The sequence below is a fragment of the Oryx dammah genome, unplaced genomic scaffold, assembly GCF_014754425.2.
Source record: "Oryx dammah isolate SB20612 unplaced genomic scaffold, SCBI_Odam_1.1 HiC_scaffold_29, whole genome shotgun sequence".
Taxonomy (NCBI): Eukaryota; Metazoa; Chordata; class Mammalia; order Artiodactyla; family Bovidae; genus Oryx; species Oryx dammah.
This window is the reverse complement of record NW_024070213.1, coordinates 21126615-21147662: the sequence shown is the minus strand read 5'-3', so window position 1 is coordinate 21147662 and position 21048 is coordinate 21126615. Positions and strand designations below refer to the sequence as shown.

Genomic DNA, 21048 nt, shown 5'->3' with positions numbered 1-21048 from the left:
GGGATCTGTGCAGTGGAGAGAGTAATCAGTTTTACTCAGGAGGCTACTCAGGAGGCTAAAGTTTGTGCTTTCTAGGTGAGCAGTTGTTGGCAAGAGGGACAAGGTATGGAAATGACTAATGGATTTTAGTCAGTAGGAACACTATGTACCAGACCTTTGTCATGCCATTCATTATACATTCAAGGAATAACAAACAGCTTGTTGTTACTGGAGCATAGTAGAGGAGTAATGGTATTCATTAAAATAAAAGCTTACCTGTATTTTTCAAGAATATCATCTCTAATGAGACCCACATGCACGATGGTCCAAGAGCTGATGAGTGCAGACCATTATTAAACATCTGAGTGCTGATATAAGTATGCTTGCCATTTTATTAGATGGTTTTAGGATAGGGGATACAGTTATGAATGAAACAAAGGCCTGGAGTATAGAAGGGTAGGAAATGTGAAAACCATCCTAATATTATATGTGTTTGAAATGTACAGAGCACTGGAGGAGTACAGAGGAGGGTGTGCTTGAGGAACTCATGAAATGCTTTCACTTAGGTGTGGTGACATTTCAGGATATTTGTGAGTGTCTAGAAGGAGGAGGGTGACATTCTAGAAGTTAATGTATCATTTTTATTATTTTCAAAGGAGCTCAAAATGCATCACCTTGTTTTCTTCAGAAAGGAATGTGGATAACAGCAGTTTGGTAGAATTGCCGTAGTTAACATTTTCTTTGATAAGAGTAGGGAATTAAATTGATTTGGTCTGTTATTTAATTCAGATTTATAAGCTTTATTTTCCAGTAGTGTTACATCAATGTTATTTCTGAATTAAATATGTTCTTTGTATTGTGTCCACTCACTCTTAAATTTGTCAACCAGACTGGGTGCCTGAGGATCATTTTTCCCCAGGGTAATCAGTTTATACATGCAGAATTCCATTATGATGTATACATATTTTCAGAGCAAGGATTGTGTTTAATAGAACCCATGTTCTTTCCTGTGCCTCAGTAATAGAATCTTTTTTTTTTTTTCTTAATCTGGTTACTATATATTCTCTGTAAAAATTTCACTGAAAAGAGATAGCTGCGTAACCAGAGTATAACGGAACTGCTTCAGGGATGAAGAGGAAGGCCGTGTGAATTCTACATGGCCGTTTTCTTTTCACTCTCATTAGGTCAGATTTTTTTTCACTGGCTTTAGTTCCCGTTTGATTAATTATGGATGTGATTTTAGAAGTTTTCTCAAAATAGATTTTATAGTGGGAGAATGTTCTTGAGGCCTCCATGGCTCTTTATAGTTAGATTTTTACCATATATCTGTTACACTGTGTCCTTAAAAGGTGGCCTGACTCTTACTTACACTTTGGAGTTCACTTGGTTTCATATGCAACTCTTAATTGTTTCTTTTGCCTTGTTAATACTATAGTTCAACTTCAATGACTGTTAACTACTTTTTATTTTATTTGCTTTTTCAGTCCAGCCCTTCCTTAATTTTTGCACTTTTTTTTTTGTTTGTTTGTTACTCTTTTGGCTGATTCTTTGAATATATTAATAGAAGAAAGAACAGTGAGGTCAGTGTGCTTATTTCATCTTTATCTGAACTTGACACATTGCCTCATATTTGTTGAATGACACCAATATGGACTGCCATCCTACCCTGTCCTTTATCTTTCCTTTCCCACATGGATCCATCCCTCAACTTTTATCTTCATCAGTTCTCATTTGAAATATTTGAGAAGTTCTGTGCTTTCTCTTTCTCTAATTGCTTCTCCCTCTAGCCAGGACCTCAATGTAACCATCAGTGATTTTGTAAAAGGATAATTTTACCAATAGTTTTGCCTTGCTTGTTTTTGTATTACCATGTCAGGCATGATGCCGAAAAGCTTCTAATAGATGATCAATACATTAAAAAAAATTAATATCTTAGTAACTTATAAAATTGTCTTTTTCTGCCACCTGTTTCTCTTTCCCTTTCTCTACTAAGTTTGTAATGAGTTTCTAACTTAAAAGTTAATCAGATTACACATGGAAGTGTTTAGTATTTATAGATGAAATTTATTACTTCAGATTTGAAACATTAGAACAAATGAAAATACCAACGGGCTTCATTTAAAAATTCTAAATTTTTATCAAATTGTCACCTGACAAGTGCCTCCGTTTCATTTGTTGCACTTGAAGCCTTTATATGGATGTGTCCTGTGAAGTAACATGACACGATACATTTCTTAGGATTAAGTAATGGAAGTATTATTTATTAGTTTTGATGAGCAGTGGCATACAGATAATTTTATTTATTGCTAAAATTCTTCTTGAGCTGACTAGTTCATTTGTGACAACTTTTTATTATGTCATAAACTAGACACTGAGTTCTTATAAATTTAGTGCTTCTTTAGACAAGCTTAATGACAGTTGTGAGACCTCTGTAAATTATACAAAAAGGACAATAGTGCTTACTTGTTGTCTGCATTTTGGTAGTGTGCAAATTGCTTGCGGTCTGCCACTATGAGTTCTTCATAGTTTATCTACAAACCATGATAAGTGTTAATATTCTGACATAGCAAAACAAGCTATTGGAACATGAGAGAGTAACTCTGCTTTGTCTAGACAAGCTGGGAAAAGCTACAGAGAAGAAGGTATCTTTGTGTAACTCAAAAAATAGTCTGTTTCATATTTGTGTTTTAAGCAACTTTTTTGAGATAAAATTTACATATAAAATATATATTCTTTAATATTTAAAGCTTGATGAGTTTTCATATATGTGTGTATCTACCATTAACCCCCTTAAAAAAAGACAACAACAACAAACAAACCCGTTTTATCACGTCAGTCCAGAAAACTACCATAGTCTGTTTCAAGTCAATTCCTACTTCTACCGCCACAACTACTGATCTAACTTCTATCACTGTAGGTTAGTTTTGCTGAATCTAGAACTTGATATAATGGAGTCCTTGTGTAGGTACTCATTTGAGACTTAATTCTTTTGTTTACCATAATTTTAAAAAGACAACCTTATTGTTGAATATGTAAGTAGTTAGTTCTTTTACATTGCCGAGTAGTATTCCATTGTATGAATATGCCAGAGTTGGTTTATCATCCTCTTGATGGGTGCTTGTGTTATTTCCAGTTTTTGGTTATTATGAATAAAACTTCTCTGAACTTATATGTAGAGATCATTGTGTGGATATGTTTTAATTTCTCTTGAGTAAATACCTAAAACTAGAATTACTGGTTCATAGGGTTAAGTGTGCATTTAACTTTGTAATAAACTGCCAAACTAGTTTTCAAAGTTTATACTAGTTGTGTATGAGAGTTTCATTTGCTCCATCCTTACCAACACTTGGAATTATTGGTCTTTTTAATGTTAGCCATTTTAGTGGGTGTGAAGTGGTATCTTATTCTACTTCTGTAATGATTAAGATTGAGCATCTTTTTATGTGCCAGCTGGCCAGTCATATATCTTCTTGTGTGAAGTATTTAGTGAAGTCTTCTACCTATTAAAAAAATAAAATTTGTATACATTAAATTTATTCTTTTTGGTGGCCATTCCTGAATTTAGACAAATATATACATTTGGGTGTTGATCCCCATTGGTGCAGTGGTAAAGAATCCCCCCGCCAATGCAAGAGATGCTGGTTCCATCCCTGGGTCGGGAAGATCCCCTGGAGTAGGAAATGGCAACCCACTCCAGTATTCTTGCCTGGGAAATTCCATGGACAGAGAGGGACCTGGTGGGCTGCCGTCCATGGGTCTCGGAGTCGGACACAGCTGAGGGACTGAGCACACACATGCATTCGGGTAATCACTGACGTAATTAAAACAGTAATTCATGAGCTCCCAAAACTTTTTTCTTTTTGTCATCAACCTTTTCCTCTACCTGCAGCTGTAGGCAACCAGTGGTTCGTTTTCTGACTCTACACAGTTTTGTTTTTTCCAGAAAGTAACAGAAATGGAATCTTGTAGTGTTTGACTCCAGCTCCTCTCTCTTACAATAAAGCATTTGAAGTTTATATATGTTGTTGTGTGTGTTGGTGGTTCTTTTCCCTAAAACTATAAACATTTATTATAACACAGATACAGAAAATGTACACATCATATTAAGAGAGCAAATTAAGTTTATAAATGTGATCACACCAATGTGAGCAGCATATAGATTAAAAAACAGTACAATGCCAGCATTCTCGAAGCCCCCCTGCCATGTTCCATTCCTTCCCCAGAAATAACCATTATTTTGACTTCTAACAGCTAAAATGGTTTTCCTTATGTCTTTTTAAATTTTATTTTTATTACAGTGGTTTTTTTTTTTTCATTGCTTAGAGTATTCCATTGTTCGAATGTGCCAGTTTGTCTATCCCCATTTGAAGAACATTCTGTAATTTTTGGTGACTATGAATACATTTGCTATAAATATTATCATACAAATTTTTGTGTGAATACGTATTTAATTTCCCTTGAAAAGAGGAATGGGGTTACTAGATCTTACGGGGATGTTTACTTAACATAGGGAACTGCCAAACAGTTTTCTGAAGTAGGTGCACCATTTTGCATTAACACTAGGAGTGTCTAAGAGTTTCAGTTGCTCTGCATCTTTGCTAGTACTTTGTATTGTCTATTTTTTTTTAAAGTTTATCCATCCTGATAGATACGTAGTGATATCTCATTAGAGTTTAAATTTTCATTTTTGAGATGAATAATTATGTTGACTCCTTTTTTGTGTGATTCTTTGCCATTTGTATGTCTTGTTGATTTTTCTGTTCAGATCTTTTGCTCAGGTTTTAATTTGGTTGTTTGTCTTCTGCTGAATTTTAGGGGTTCTTCATACATTGTAAATATAAGTCCTTTGTCAGATATATATAATGTACTGCAACAGATTGAATGCAGAAAGCTCAGATTTTGTTACTGGCAACAAATTGAAGTGACAAGATCATTTCATCTATTTCCACAAAAGTATCTGCCTGATACCTAAGTTTTATCAATCATGGTTTGTCATTAATTTTTTTTAAAGTGAGAAATTGCATTCCATGAAAACATCTATCTCAGTTGGCCAGGTGCTTTTTCTCAAGACAACCATTCTACTTCCGTGTACAGCAGAAGTCCTTTCTCTGTAGATTGCATTTTGTCACACAGAATATTAAATGCATAGTCAAAGGTGAAGACTTAATGAAATTAATAATTTTCTACCTTACCAATGTCAGTATTCATTGATACTGGCTTTTCTTTTGTATATGGTGAAGAATAAATGCAGTGACTGTTCATACAGTTGATTGTCACTCCCTGCAGTTTTACCCACCATTGCTTTTTCATCAGTGCAAATATCAACACAGGTAGGCAGTTCAGGGAGCTTCCCAGGTGGCTCAGTGGTAAAGAATCTGCCTGCCAATGCAGGAGACATGGGTTTAGTTCCTGGGTTGGCAAGATCCCCTGGAGAAGGAAGTAGTAACCCGCTTTAATATTCTTGCCTGGGAAATCTGGAAAACTCAGCAGTGACCACAGGACTGGTAAAGGTCGGTTTCCATTCCAAACCCAAAGAAGGGCAATGCCAAAGAATGTTCAGACTATCACACAGTTACGCTCATTTCACATGCTAGCAAAGTAATACTCAGAATTCTCCAAGCTAGGCTTCAACAGTATGTGAACCAAGAACTCCCAGATGTTTAAGCTGAATTTAGAAAAGGCAGAGGAACCAGAGATCAAATTGCTAACATCCGTTGGATCATAGAAAAATCAAGAGAATTCCAGAAAAGCTTCTGCTTCGGTGACTATGCTAAAGTCTTTGATTGTGTGGATCACAACAAACTGAAAAGTTCTTAAAGAGATGGGAATATCAGACCACCTTACCTGCATCCTGTGAAACCTGTATGCAGATCACAAAGCAGCAGTTAGAGTCGGATGTGGAATAATGGACTGGTTCAAAATTGGGAAAGGAGTATGTCAAGGCTGTATATTGTCACCCTGCTTATTTAACTTATATGCAGAGTACATCATGAGAAAGGCTGGGCTGGGTGAAGCACAAGCTGGAATCAAGACTGCTGGGAGAAATATCAGTAGCCTCAGATATGCAGATGACACCACCCTTATGGCAGAAAGTGAGGAGGAACTCTTGATGAAAGTGAGAGAGGAGAGTGAAAAAGCTGACTTAAAACTCAACATTCACAAAACTAAGATCACAGCATCCAGTCCCATCACTTCATGGGAAATAGATGGGGAAACTGAAAACAGTGACAGACTTTACGTTTTGGGACTCCAAAATCACTGCAAATGGTGACTGCAGCCATGAAATTAAAAGACACTTATTCCTTGGAAGAAAAGCTATGACCTACCAAGACAACATATTAAAAAATAGAGACATTACTTTGCCAACGAAGGCCTGTCTAGTCAAAGCTATGGGTTTTCCAGTAGTCATGTATGGATGTGAGAGTTGAACCATGAAGAAGGCTGTGTACTGAAGAATTGATGCTTTTGAACTGTGGTGTTGGAGAAGACTCTTGAAAGTTGCTTGGACTGCAAGGAGATCAAACCAGTCAATCCTAAGGGAAATCAACCCTGAATATTCGTTGGAAGAACTGATGCTGAAGTTCCAATACTTTGGCCACCTGATGCAAAGAGCCAATTCATTTGAAAAGACCTTGATGCTGGGAAAGATTGAAGGCAGGAAGAGAAGGGAACAACAGAGGATGAGATGGTTGGATGGTATAATTGACTCAATGGATATGGGTGTGAGCAATCTCTGGGAGATGGTGAAGCCTGGTGTGCTGCAGTCCATGGTGTCTCAAAGAATCGGACACAACTGGGTGACTGAATAACAACAATACAGACAGTTCATTCAGGGCAATCTGTGCAATTCAACAGAGTTATTCAACACTTTGAATGTTAATTGATCTGAACATTCACATAGAAGATTTTTGATGATTAGTTGGTACTGACACCTGTTGAACAAACAAAACATAAGTCTGGCCATCTCCTTAGATTCAGTCTTATGTAAGGTGGGGCTTCCCTGGTGGCTCAGTTGGTGAAGAATCTGCCTGCAATGCAGGAGGCCCCAGTTTGATCCCTGGGTCAGGAAGATCCCTTGGAGAATGAAATGGCAACCCACTCTAGTATTCTTGCCTGGGAAATCCCATGCATGGAGGACAGAGGAGCCAGGTGGGCTACAGTCCATGGGGTCACAAGGGTCAGACACAACTTGACGACTACACCACCACCACCACTAAGGTGAAAGCACAGTTTCTTAGATGACCATCTGTGTTTGTGTTTGCAGCTAAATTTTAACTTTCGTGTTACTGTATCTTTGGAAGTTGGTGGCACTATGATTTCTTTTATTGACTTTTCTTGTAGGAGGAATTCAGTAGTGTTAGCTCGAGAAAGCTTTGTTAGTCTCCCAGTTTTTGTGTGTTTCTTCACCTGGAAAGCTGTAATAAACGTTGTTTGGCTTTTAATGAAGTCATGTTTACATTTAACCTAGGCAATTAATTTTTCTTTAAACTCTGAGTGATTGGTCTCAAAATAATGCCTCAGTTTAATTGGAACCATAATACTATTCACAATAAAATAGCATGTATACAGCAGAGGAAAGAGTGCTTTTGTAATACTTTGTTTTTTTCATTTACCGCTTTGCTCAGGGTCTTGGAGTAGAATTCATCCCTGACCTCAGACTTTCCATTTTATGCTGTAGTCATATTGGAATGCATGTAGTTCCTTTCACATATAATTTGTGCTTCACTGTAATGTTTTTTCCTTCTAATTTCTTATAATCCAACCTGCTTCTCCTTCAAGGCTCAGCTCAGGTGTCATTATCTCTTGATTGGCCTCATGGCCCCTCTTCTGTTGCTGCCAGTGCAGAGAGGTTATACTTACCTGTCTTATAGCCCTATGATATTTGAAAACTGTGTATTCTGAGAACTCCGTGAATGCCAGGACCATCCCTCAAGGGATGTTTGTCACTGGGTAGGTGCTCATCCCTTAACCGTTATACAGTGGAAGTGAGAAATAAGATTTAAGTGAGTAGATCTGATAGAGTGCCTGATGAACTGTGGGCTGAGGTTTGAGACATTGAATAGGAGACAGCCATCAAGACCATCCCCAAGAAAAAAATGCAAAAAAGCAAAATGGCTGCCTGAGGAGGCCTTACAAATAGCTGTGAAAAGAAGAGAAGTGAAAAGCAAAGGAGAAAAAGAAATATATACCCATTTGAATGCAGAGTTACAAAGAATAGCAAGGAGAGATGAGAAAGCCTTCCTCAGTGATCAGTGCAAATAAATAGAGGAAAACAATAGAATGGGAAAGACTAGAGATCTCTTCAAGAAAATTAAGAGATACCAAAGGAACATTTCATGCAAAGATGGATTCAATAAAGGACAGAGGTGGCAAGAATACAGAGAACAACTATCCAAAAAGATCTTCACAACCCAGTTAATTATGATGGTGTGATCACTCACCTAGAGCCAGACATCCTGGAATGTGAAGTCAAATGGGCCTTAGGAAGCATGACAACGAACAAAGCTAGTGGAGGTGACGGAATTCCAGGTGAGCTATTTCAAATCCTAAAAGACGATGCTGTGAAAGTGCTGCACTCAATATACCAGCAAATTTGGAAAACTCAGCAGTGGCCACAGGACTGGAAAAGATCAGTTTTCATTCCAGTCCCTTGGAATGAAAGGCAATGCCAAAGAATGCTCAAACTACTGCACAATTGGACTCATCTCACATGTCAGTAAAGTAATGCTCAAAAGTCTCCAAGCCAGGATTCAACAGTACGTGAACTGTGAACTCCCAGATGTTCAAGCTGGTTTTAGAAAAGGCAGAGGAATCAGAGATCAATTGCCAATATCCATTGGATTATCAAAAAATCAAGAGAGTTCCAAAAAAAAACATCTGCTTTATTGACTATGCCAAAACCTTTGGCTGTGTAGAGCATCACAAACCATGGAAAATTCTGAAAGAGATGGGAATACCAGACCATCTGATGTGCCTCTTGAGAAATCTGTATGCAGGTCAGGAAGCAACAGTCAGAACTGGGCATGGAACAGACTGGTTCCAAATAGGAAAAGGGGTAGTTAAGGCTGTATATTGTCACCCTGCTTATTTAACTTATATGCAGAGTACATCATGAGAAACTCTGGGCTGGATGAAACACAAGTTGGAAAAAAACACACTGCTGGGAGAAATATCAATAACCTCAGATATGCAGATAACACCACCCTTAGGGCAGAAATCAAAGAACTAAAGAGTCTCTTGATGAAAGAGTGAAAAAGTTGGCTTAAAGCTCCACATTCAGAAAACTAAGATCATGGCATCTAGTCCCATCACTTCATCACAAATAGATGGGGAAACAGTGGAGACAGTGACAGATTTTCTTTTTTGGGGCTCCAAAATCACTGCAAATGGTGACTACAGCCATGAAATTAAAAGACGCTTACTCCTTGGAAGGAAAGTTATGACCAACCTAGATGGCATAGCAGAAAAGCAGAGACATCACTTTGCCAACAAAGGTCTGTCTAGTCAAGGCTATGGTTTTTCCATTGGTCATGTATGGATGTGAGAGTTGGACTATGAAGAAAGCTGAGTGCTGAAGAATTGATGCTTTTGAACTGTGGTGTTGGAGAAGACTCTTGAGAGTCCCTTGGACTGCAAGGAGATCCAACCAGTCCACTCTAGAGGAGATCAGCCCTGGGTGTTCTTTGGAAGGAATGATGCTGAAGCTGAAACTCCAGTACTTTGGCCACTTCATGCGAAGAGTTGACTCATTGGAAAAGACTCTGATGCTGGGAGGGATTGGGGGCAGGAGGAGAAGGGGACGACAGAGGATGAGATGGCTGGATGGCATCACTGACTCGATGGACGTGAGTCTGAGTGAACTCCGGAGTTGGTGATGGACAGGGAGGCCTGGTGTGCTGCAATTCATGGTGTTGCAAAGAGTCGGACATAACTGAGCGACTGACCTGAACTGAACTTGCTTTTCCCAGGATCCAGCGGATGTTGACTATTTGACCTCTGGTTCCTCTGCCTTTTCTAAAACCAGCTTGAACATCTGGAAGTTCACGGTTCATGTATTGCTGAAGCCTAGCTTGGAGAATTTTGAGCATTACTTTACTAACGTGTGAGATGAGTGCAGTGGTGCGGTAGTTTGAGCATTCTTTGGCTTTGCTTTTCTTTGGGATAGGAATGAAAACTGACCTTTTCCAGTCCTGTGGCCACTGCTGAGTTTTCCAAATTTCCATGACCAACCTAGACGGCATGTTAAAAAGCAGAGACATCACTTTGCCAACAAAGGTCCGTCTAGTCAAGGCTATGGTTTTTCCAGTGGTCATGTGTGGATGTGAGAGTTGGACTGTGAAGAAAGCTGAGCGCCGAAGAATTGATGCTTTTGAACTGTGATGTTGAAGACTCTTGAGAGTCCCTTGGAATGCAAGGAGATCCAACCAGTCCATCCTAAAGGAGATCATTCCTGAATATTTATTGGCAGGACTGATGTTAAAACTGAAACTCCAATACTTCGGCCACCTGATGGGAAGAACTGACTCATTGGAAAAGACCCTGATGCTGGGAAAGATGGAAGGTGGAAGGAGAAGGGGATGACAGAGAATGAGGTGGTTGGATGGCATCATTGACTCAATGGATATGAGTTTGAGTGAACTCCGGGAGTTGGTGATGGACAGTCCATGGACAGTCCATGCGTGTTGCAGTCTGTGGGGTAGCCAAGACTCAGATATGACTGAGCGACTGCAATGAACTGAACTGAGCTGAGGTGCTCAGTGTTAATCCTGCTGCATTGAACTGAATTGATGAAAATGAAACAAGATTAACTAAAAAGAAGCTTTTTGTATGGAGACAAATGCTGAAGTGTGCAACATTGGGCTTCCCTGGTGACTCAGTGGTAAAGAATCCACCTGCCATTGCCTGGGACATGGGTTCTATCCCTGGTCTGGGAAGATGCCACATGCCTCAGAACAGCTAAACCTGTGCTCTGCAGCCCGGAAACCACAGTTACTGAGCCTTTGTGCTGTGGCTGCTGAAGCTCTCGTTGCCGAGAGCCTGCGTTCTGTAAGAAGAGAAACCACAGCAATGAGAGGCCGGTGCACCACAACTAGAGAAAAGCCTGCATAGCAGGGAAGAGCAAAGTAAGTAAGTAAAAAAAAAAAAAAAAAAAAAACAAAAAGGGGGGAACACCATGCAAAGCCAAAACTACATAAAGCAATCTTACTAATTAGTATATAAATTACACTTATTTTGTGACTTAAAAATTTTTCATCAAAATATTAAATATTATTGCTGTCTGATTTAAATGTATAGGGAAGTAGAAAAACAGTAAAATTAGTATGTATTTACATACTATAAAATATTAGAAGTATCATTAAAAATAGTTGAGCAGAGAATGCTACTGTCTTCTCACTGTATAACTTCCTACATAGAGCAAGCATGTTCTCTGTGTCCTGGTGAATTATAATATTCCTCCCTGTGTTTGGAGCAAGCTTTCAAAATATTTAATATTAATAATTAATATTTAATTTTGTGTTTTTAGTGTTGTGAGTTATCTGAAAGAGTTCCTTCAGTGTGAAGTTATTTTTGGTGGCATCACTCTGGGATGTGTTTATCCTTTTGGGCACAACCACTTTGCTCATTTATGTTGGTAAGCTGGCTTTGACTAAGTTCTCCTGGCTGCGTATCTATCTAGAATCTTGAATGACAGTGGTGTCAACATCCCATAGTCAACTGTTCCTTCTATAACTCTATATTCAGTTCAGATTTCATCTCCTATACTTACCACTTTTCATTTCTTTGCTGCACTTTCATCTTGTTTGGCCAATTTTCTTTTGATAATATATTTTCATAGAATGTCAATAGCTTTATCAGCACAGAGACAGCACAGCCATACACTTTGCTGTCTGTGTGTGAGCTGAATAACAGTTGAGTGGAGACCAGTAATAGACTTTGAAAGAGGAGTGTGATTGATGACGGATCATGAAACACATCTGTCATTTACACAGTGATTTGTGGAGCTGGTAGTGAAATTTGTGGTCACCATAAGTGAAATCTGACCATGCTGTGTGTAATGTGGGGTGATGTTATTTAACTGAAATTCATCTATGGTGGAATCGTGCAAAGCGGTGACTTCCTGTGCAAAATTAAAGGCAAGGTACTGGAATGAACCTACATGAGGGATCCTGAAGTTTGCTTATGCTTCATTTATGGTAAATCTGCTTCTGAGTTGTTACATGCTATATACAATGAAGAACTAAAGACAGTCAGAAAAATTGTGTATTTAGGTACAGATAGAGTTTAAACATCAATTTTTTTTTTGGAGAAATCTTCTGAATGATTTTGCCATTTTTATGTTGTTGTCCATATACATAAGACTACTTCTTAGCCAAGCACTTAATTTATGGGGATAATAGCTGATTGGGAAAAGATAAACATAGATATTCAGTTTATCTTCCCACCTGCCTCTTTTTCCTACTGTTTATTGAGATCCAGAACAGTGAAAAAACTCACAGGTAAAAGTGAAAAGAATTAGATCAGCACAAGCAACTGGAACAAAAATCAGCAAGTGGGACTTCATCGTACTAAAGTTTCTGCACAGCAAAGGAAATAGTCCCCCTGCCGAGCCCTACAGAGTGGGAGAAAATATTTGTAAGTCATATATTAGATAAGGGTTAGTATCCAAAATATAGTAAGAACTTACACACAACTTAAACCAATCCATTTAAAAAAATGGGCAGAGGAACTAAATAGATATTTTTCAAAAGAAAATAAACCTAAATGGCCATGAAAAGGTGCTCTGTATTGATAATCATTAGGGAAATGCAAGGCAAAACCACAATGAGATATCACCTCTCACCTGTTGGAATGTTTATTATCAAGAAGACAAGAGATAACTGATGCTGAGGATGTGGAGATAAGGGAATTCTTGTACACTGTTGTTAGGCATGTAAATTTAGTTCCTATGGAAACCAATATGGAAGTCTTTAAAAAATTAAAAATGCAACTGCCTTATAATTCAGCAATTCCACTTCTGGATATACAGTTGAGCTTATTTTTAATTTTTCTTGATTGTGTTGGGTATTTGTTGCTGCACACAGGCTTTCTCTAGTTGTGGCAAGTGGGGTTATTCTTCCTCTTGGTGTTCGGGGTTCTCATTGCTGTGGCTTCTTCTTTGTGGAGCTTGGGCCCTAGGTGCACGTGCTCAGTAGCTCAGTAGCTGCAGCGTACAGACTGTATGGTGCTTGGGCTTCAGCAGTTGTGGCACACGGGCTTAGTTGCTCCATGGCATGTGGAATCTTCCTGGACCAGGATTGAACCCTTGACCCCTGCATTGGCTGGTGGATTCTTATCACTGTACCACCAGGGAGGTTCTATACTTGAATTTGAACAACGTGGGTTAGGGGTGCCGACCCTCTGTGCAGTTGAAAATCCACTTGTAACTTACAGTCTTCCTTTTGTATATACATGGTTGCTCTGTATCTGAGGTTCTACATGTGTGGATTTAACCTACCATGGATTGTGTGGTTGTCACTGTTTTTGCTGTTCAGTCACCCAGTTGTGTCTGACACTTTGTGACCCCATGGACTGCAGCCTGCTAGGCCTCCCTGTCCCTCACCAGGTCCTGAAGTTTGCCCAAGTTCATGTCCATTGCATTGGTGGTGCCATCCAGCCATCTCATCCTCTGACACCCTCCTCTCCTTCTGCCCTCAATCTTTCTCAGCATCTTGGACTTTTCCAATGAATTGTCTGTTCTCATCAGATGATCTTTCCAACAAGTATTCATGATTGATTTCTCTTAAGATTGACTGGATTGTGTGGTACTGTAGTATTTTATTGTTGAAAAGAAAATTTGTATGTGGACCTGTGCAGTTTCAATTTCTGTTGTTCACAGCTCAGCTGTATACCCAAAGGAAATGAAAACAGGAATTGAAGAGATGTATGTAATCCTATATTCATTGTTAGATATTCACAATAGCTAAGATACAGAAACAACCTACATGTTCTTCAATTGATGAATGGATAAAGAAGTTGCTGTATATATGCACAATGGAATATTCAGTTCAGTTCAGTCGCTCAGTCGTGTCCGACTCTTTGTGACCCCATGAATTGCAGCACACCAGGCCTCCCTGTCCATCACCAACTTCCAGAGTTCACTCAGACTAACGTCCATTGAGTCAGTGATGCCATCCAGCCATCTCTTCCTCTGTCGTCCCCTTCTCTTCCTGCCCCCAATCCCTCCCAGCATCAGAGTCGTTTCCAATGAGTCAACTCTTCGCATGAGGTGGCCAAAGTACTGGAGTTTCAGCTTTAGCATCATTCCTTCCAAAGAAATCCCAGGGCTGATCTCCTTCAGAATGGACTGGTTCGATCTCCTCACAGTCCAAGGGACTCTCAAGAGTCTTCTCCAACACCACAGTTCAAAGCATCAATTCTTCGGCTCTCAGCCTTCTTCATGGTCCAACTCTTACATCCATACATGACCACAGGAAAAACCATAGCCTTGACTAGATGGACCTTAGTCGGCAAAGTAATGTCTCTGCTTTTGAATATGCTATCTAGGTTGGTCATAACTTTTCTTCCAAGGAGTAAGCGTTTTTTAATTTCATGGCTGCAGTCACCATCTGCAGTGATTTTAAGTAAGTAAAGTCACTCAGTTGTGTCCGACTCTTTGTGACCCCGTGGACTGCAGCCCACCAGGCTCCTCAGTCCATGGGATTCTCCAGGCAAGAATACTGGAGTGGGTTGCCATTTCCTTCTCCAGGGGATCTTCCCAACCCAGGGATCGAACCCGGGTCTCCCGCATTGGAGGCAGACGCTTTAACCTCTGAGCCATCGGGGAAGCAGAGATTTTGGAGCCCCCCAAAATAAAGTCTGACACTGTTTCCGTGTTTCCCCATCTATTTCCCATGAAGTGATGGGACTGGATGCCATGATCTTTGTTTTCTGAATGTTGAGCTTTAAGCCAACTTTTTCACTCTCCACTTTCACTTTCATCAAGAGGCTTTTTAGTTCCTCTTCACTTTCTGCCATAAGGGTGGTGTCATCTGCATATCTGAGGTTATTGATATTTCTCCCGGCAATCTTGTTTCCAGCTTGTGCTTCTTCCAGCCCAGCGTTTCTCATGATGTACTCTGCATATAAGTTAGCCGTTGAGAAGAAATAATCTGCCATGTGTGGAAACATAGGTGGACCTTGAGGGGATTATTCTAAGTTAGATAAGTCGGTCAGAGAAAGACAAATATTATATAGCATCACTTACATGTGGAATCTAAAAGAGCCAAACTTAGAAAAACAGGGTAGACTGGTGGTTATCAGAAGCTGGGAGGTGGAGGAATTGCAAATGTGTTGTTTAAGGGTACAAACCTAGAGCTAGTAGATAAATAAGTCCTAGAGATCAAATGCACATTGTATTGATTATAGTCAACAATACTATATTATAAACAACGAGATCGTATTTGTTCCCACTGAACAAAAATAATTATGTGAAGTGATAAGTGTGTCAGCTAATGCTATGATAGTCGCATTTTGGTATATAAGTATCAAACCAACATGTTGTACATCTTTAACTCACATGATGTTATGTGTCAGTTATATTTCAGTTTAAAGAAGGAAAAAACATTTAGGATAGGAAATCTTTGGACCTGGATTGTATAGTAATAAAAGAACAAATAATACATGGGTTGATTTACTATTTTGTCATTGACTGGTTGCTTTCTTTTTTAAAACTCTTATGGTAAGAGATCTGAATTCTTAGGATAATTGCATTCTAGCTTTCTTAGGTTTGACTTCATGAGATATAAACCAGAGGTGAGCTGTTAGCTAGAACATTACTAAAATATTTACTGATAGAATGACCTTTGAACAGTTGGCACTGAGACATGAAATTAGCATGTCAAAGTACATGAAGAAATACTGCCATCAGATTCAGTCTGTGATCATGGGAAATCTCTAGTCAGTTCCTCTGCCAGCTTATTCTTCGAACGTGTTGTTTTCTTTTCTGCTGGCTGTTGTAGACAAGAGTTCTTTCATGTAATAGCATTATTAAGAGGTATTTCTATGCCTCTGCAAAAGGAATACTTTACCAAATCAACAAATGGAAAATTTTTTCCTCATTTACTTAAAAAAACGTTTTCTTAATCCAGAAATTGCCAAAAACATAAATGTGTAAGTTAGAGGTAATAAACATGAAGCAACTGATTAAATATAGTTGTAATGCTATGAATGTAAAGTACTCTGAGAGCTTATATGGGACTGTATGACCTAATTTGTAATTTAAAGAAGGCCTGTTAGAGAAAACTTGATTTAAGTTGAACTCTGAAAGGGAAGATAATAGGTAAAGGGAAAGCCCTGTACTGCCAGGGAGCAGGGTGCCTGGCATATAGTAAATAAGGGTGTGTGTGTGTGTGTGTTCAGTTGTGTCTGACTCTTTGCAGCCTCATGGACTATAGCCCACCATGCTCGTCTGTCAGAATTTTCCAGGCGAGAATACTGGAGTGGGTTGCCATTTCCTACTCCAGGGAGTCTTTCCAGCCCAGGGATCAAACCCACATCTCCTTCATCTCATGCATTGACAGGTGTATTCTTTACCAGTGCCTCACCTGGGAAACCCAAGGTGATGAAGAGAAAAGTGGTGTTAACTGAAGCTGAAGAGATGGGTAGGAGCCAGGTAGTATAAAGATGGTGTTAATAACTTAGCCATTCATTCTAAAAGTGAAACCATGAACAAGAGATTTATGATGTAAAAAACAATAGCACATAGATAGAGCTTCTAAGTGCTTTGCATATATTAACTATATTCTGACAGAAACCATTTGACATGCATCTGGTTTTAATCCTTGTGTTATAAGGAATATGAGGGACAGAAAGGTGAAATAACTTGCTCAAAATCATGTGTCTGGGAGTGGTGGGCTGGAGCACCTTAGCTCTGGAATCTCTGCTTTACATCATCGCTCCTTATCTTTTATAATCTAACTTTTCCACACTTAAAGTACTTGTAGTTATAAATTATATGATTTATAATTGAAGAGTTCAAACAAAAGAACAGTTCCTGTTATGGTGATATCTCAAATGTGACATCATACTGCTTGGTGGTATATGGCTGAACATCTTTTACTTTAATAGCTGTGTATTTATTTTAATGTTTATTAATATTTACCTCTTTTAAGGCATCCCTTTTTTGACAAGAGACCTAGAAATCATCTCTAGTTCCTGCTCTTCGTCACTACTCAAGCCAAGTCCTGTCAGTTTTTTCTTCCCAAAAACCTGTTGGCTTTACCCTCTACGATTACTTTTTTGAATGGGATCTTTAATCCATTTATATTTTATTGTTGTTATTTACTTGAACGTAGTTATGTCTGTCATTTTGTTTTTCTTCAGTTCAGTCGCGTCTGACTCTGCGACCCCATGGACTGCAGCACACCAGGCTTCCCTGTCCATCACCAGCTCCCAGAGTTTACTCATACTCATGTCTGTTGAGACGGTGGTGCCATCCAACCAACTCATCCTCTTTTGTCCCCTTCCCCTCCCACCTTCAGTCTTTCCCAACATTAGGGTCTTTTCCAATGAGTCAGTTCTTCCCATCAGGTGGCCAAAGTATTGGAGTTTCAGCTTCAACATCAGTCCTTCCAATGAACACCCAGGACTGATCTCCTTTAGGATGGACTAGATGGATCTCCTTGCAGTCCAAGGGACTCAAGAGTCTTCTCCAACACCACAGTTCAAAAGCATCAATTCTGCGGCGCTTAGCTTTCTTTATAGTCCAACTCTCACATCCATACACGACTATTGGAAAAACCATAGCCTTGACTAGATGGACCTTTGTTGACAAAGTAATGTCTCTGCTTTTCAGTATGCTATCTAGGTTAGTCATAACTTGCCTTCCAAGGAGTATATGTCTTTTAATTTCGTGGCTGCAGTCACCATCTGCAGTGATTTTGGAGCCCCCCAAAATAAAGTCTGCCACTGTTTCCACTGTTTCCCCATCTATTTGCCATGAAGTGATGGGCCCAGATACCATGACCTTCATTTTCTGAATGTTGAGCTTTAAGCCAACTTTTGCACTCTCCTCTTTCACTTTCATCAAGAGGCTCTTTAGTTCTTCTTCTGTTTCTGCCATAAGGGTGGTATCATCTGCATATCTGAGGTTATTGGTATTTCTCCCGGCAATCTTGATTTCAGCTTGTGCTTCTTCCAGTCCAGCGTTTCTCATGATGTACTCTGCATAGAAGTTAAATAAGCAAGGTAACAGTATATAGCCTTGACTACTCCTTTTCCTATTTGGAAGCAGTCTGTTATTCCATGTCCATTTCTAACCTGCATAGAGATTTCTCAAGAGGCAGGTCAGGTGGTCTGGTATTCCCATCTCTTGAAGAATTTTCCACAGTTCGTAGTGATCCACACAGTCAAAGACTTTGGCATAGTCAGTAAAGTAGAAGTAGATGTTTTTTTGAACTCTTGCTTTTTCAATAATCCAGTGAATGTTGGCAATTTGATCTCTGGTTCCTCTGCCTTTTCTAAAACCACCTTTTCTTGAACACCTGGAAGGTCACAGTTCACGTAATGTTGAAGCCTGGCTAGGAGAATTTTCGGAGAAGGCAATGGCACCCCACTCCTGTACTCTTGCCTGGAAAATTCCATGGACGGAGGAGTCTGGTCAGCTGCAGTCCATGGGGTCGCTAAGAGTTGGACACAACTGAGCGACTTCACTTTGACTTTTCACTTTCATGAACTAGAGAAGGAAATGGCAATCCACTTCAGTGTTCTTACCTGGATAATCCCAGGGACGGTGGGGCCTGGTGGGCTGCCATCTCTGGGGTCGCACAGAGTTGGATTCAACTGAAGTGACTTAGCAGCAGCAGCAGCAGGAGAATTTTGAGCAGTACTTTACTAGCCTGTGAGATGAGTGCAATTGTGCGGTAGTTTGAGCATTCTTTGGCATTGATTTTCTTTGGAATTGGAATGAAAACTGACCTTTTCCAGTCCTGTGGCCACTGCTGAGTTTTCCAAATTTGCTGGCATATTGAGTGCAGCACTTTCACAGCATCATCTTTCAGGATTTGAAAGAGCTCAACTGGAATTCCATCACCTCCACTAGCTTTGTTCATAGTGATGCTTTCTTTCTAAGGCCCACTTGACTTCACGTTTCAGGATGTCTGGCTCTAGGTGAGTGATAACACCATTGTGATTATCTGGGTTGTGAAGGTCTTTTTTTGTATAGTTCTTCTGTGTGTTCTTGCCATCTCTTCTTAATATCTTCTGCTTCTGTTAGGTCCATACCATTTCTGTCCTTTATTGAGCCTGTCTTTGCATGAAATGTTCCCTTGGTATCTCTAATTTTCTTGACGAGATCTCGAGTCTTTCCCATTCTATTGTTTTCCTCTATTTATTTACACTGATCATTGAGGAAGGTTTTCTTATCTCTCCTTGCTATTCTTTGGAACTCTGCATTCAGATGAGTATATCTTTCTTTTTCTCCTTTGCTTTTTGCTTCTCTTCTTTTCACAGCTATTTGTAAGCTTCCCCAGACAGCCATTTTGCTTTTGTGCATTTCTTTCTGTTGGAGGTGGTCTTCATCACTGTCTCCTGTGCCATGTCTCGAACCTCCGTCCATAGTTCATCAGACACTCTTATCTATCAGATCTAATCCCTTGAATCTATTTCTCACTTCCACTGTATAATTGTAAGGGATTTCTATTTCCACTGTATAATCGTGGGCTTCCCTGGTGGCTCAGATGGTAACGAGTCTGGCTGCAATGCGGGAGATCCAGGTTCTATCCCTGGATTAGGAAGATCCCCTGGAGAAGGAAATGGAAACCTCCGCCAGTATTCTTGCCTGGAAAATCCCATGGATGGAGAAGTCTGGTGGGCTGCAGTCCATGGGGTCGCCAAGAGCCGGACTCGCCTGAGCGACTTCCCTTTCTTTCACTGTATAGTCGTGAGGGATTTGATTGAGGTCATACCTGAATGGTCTAGTGGTTTTCCCTACTTTCTTCAGTTTAAGTTTTCCTTATGTCCTGCTTTTTTGTGATTTTGCTTTAACTTTGCTGGCTCCATTAAGCAGATTTTTTATAGGGTATAATTTTAATTTCTTGGTTAAATTTTTAGCTAATTTTTTAGATATTTTCTTAGTATTTGTTGAGATTATAATATCATTTTTAATCACATTGGACTTCAGATTAATGCTAATTTAATTCCAGTAAAATACAGAAACTTTGCTTCAGTACTAATCTTTGTTTTTTCTTCTCTGTTTTGCTACTATTGTCATATATTATGGTTCTGTATATAAAGCTCTAATATTGTATAATACTGTGTTATAATAATCACCTTAAGCAGACTTTTAAAGTATTTAGTAGGGTTATCTTACATATAAGACTGTTTGGAAACTGGGAAATCTTGCATTCTCACAATGAAATTCTCTTTACCCAAACCACAGTAAAATGATCATACCTAGTAAATTAACATTAATACATTTCTATTATAGAATTTGACATACCATCAGATTTTGCCAAGTTTCCCAGTAATATCTTTGTAGCAGTTTCCCTGGAGAAGGCAGTGGCAACCCACTCCAGTGTTCTTGCCTGGAGAATCCCAGGGACGGGGGAGTCTGGTGGGTTGCTGTCCATGGGGTTGCACAGGGTCGGCCACGACTTAAGCAGCTGAGCAGCAGCAGCAGTTTCTCCAACTTATCAGACCAGTTTGATACAGTGTATGCAGTAGTTACTATGTCTCTTTGTTCTCCTTTTACCCAGATTAATTTATCTGCCTTTCTTTGACTTTATTAACATTGATATGGTCAAAGGTGGTTGTTTTCTAGAATGTTCTTTAATTTGGTAGTCTGTTTCCTTCATAATTTTGTTCAAGTTATGCATTTTTGGGCAGAAATACTGTGTAAGACAACTTAACATAAAAAATGGTACATTTTTTCCCAACATATTACATACACAATGCCAGTGTTTTCCTTAATTGATGATGGATGATGTGAGTAAGGTGTTGTTCACCAAGTTTATTTTCTCTTATGTTATTAATAATTTATGGGGAGATACACTGAGACAGTGTAAATACCCTTTTCCCCTAAAAGCTTTGATC

General features: G+C 39.3%; 1 protein-coding gene across 2 annotated transcripts in view; it reads left to right on the top strand.

Moving 5' to 3' along the window:
- The window catches only part of LRP6 (LDL receptor related protein 6), a 170983-nt gene that overhangs the window by 51381 nt on the left and 98554 nt on the right, over positions 1-21048 (top strand). The window lies entirely within an intron of this gene.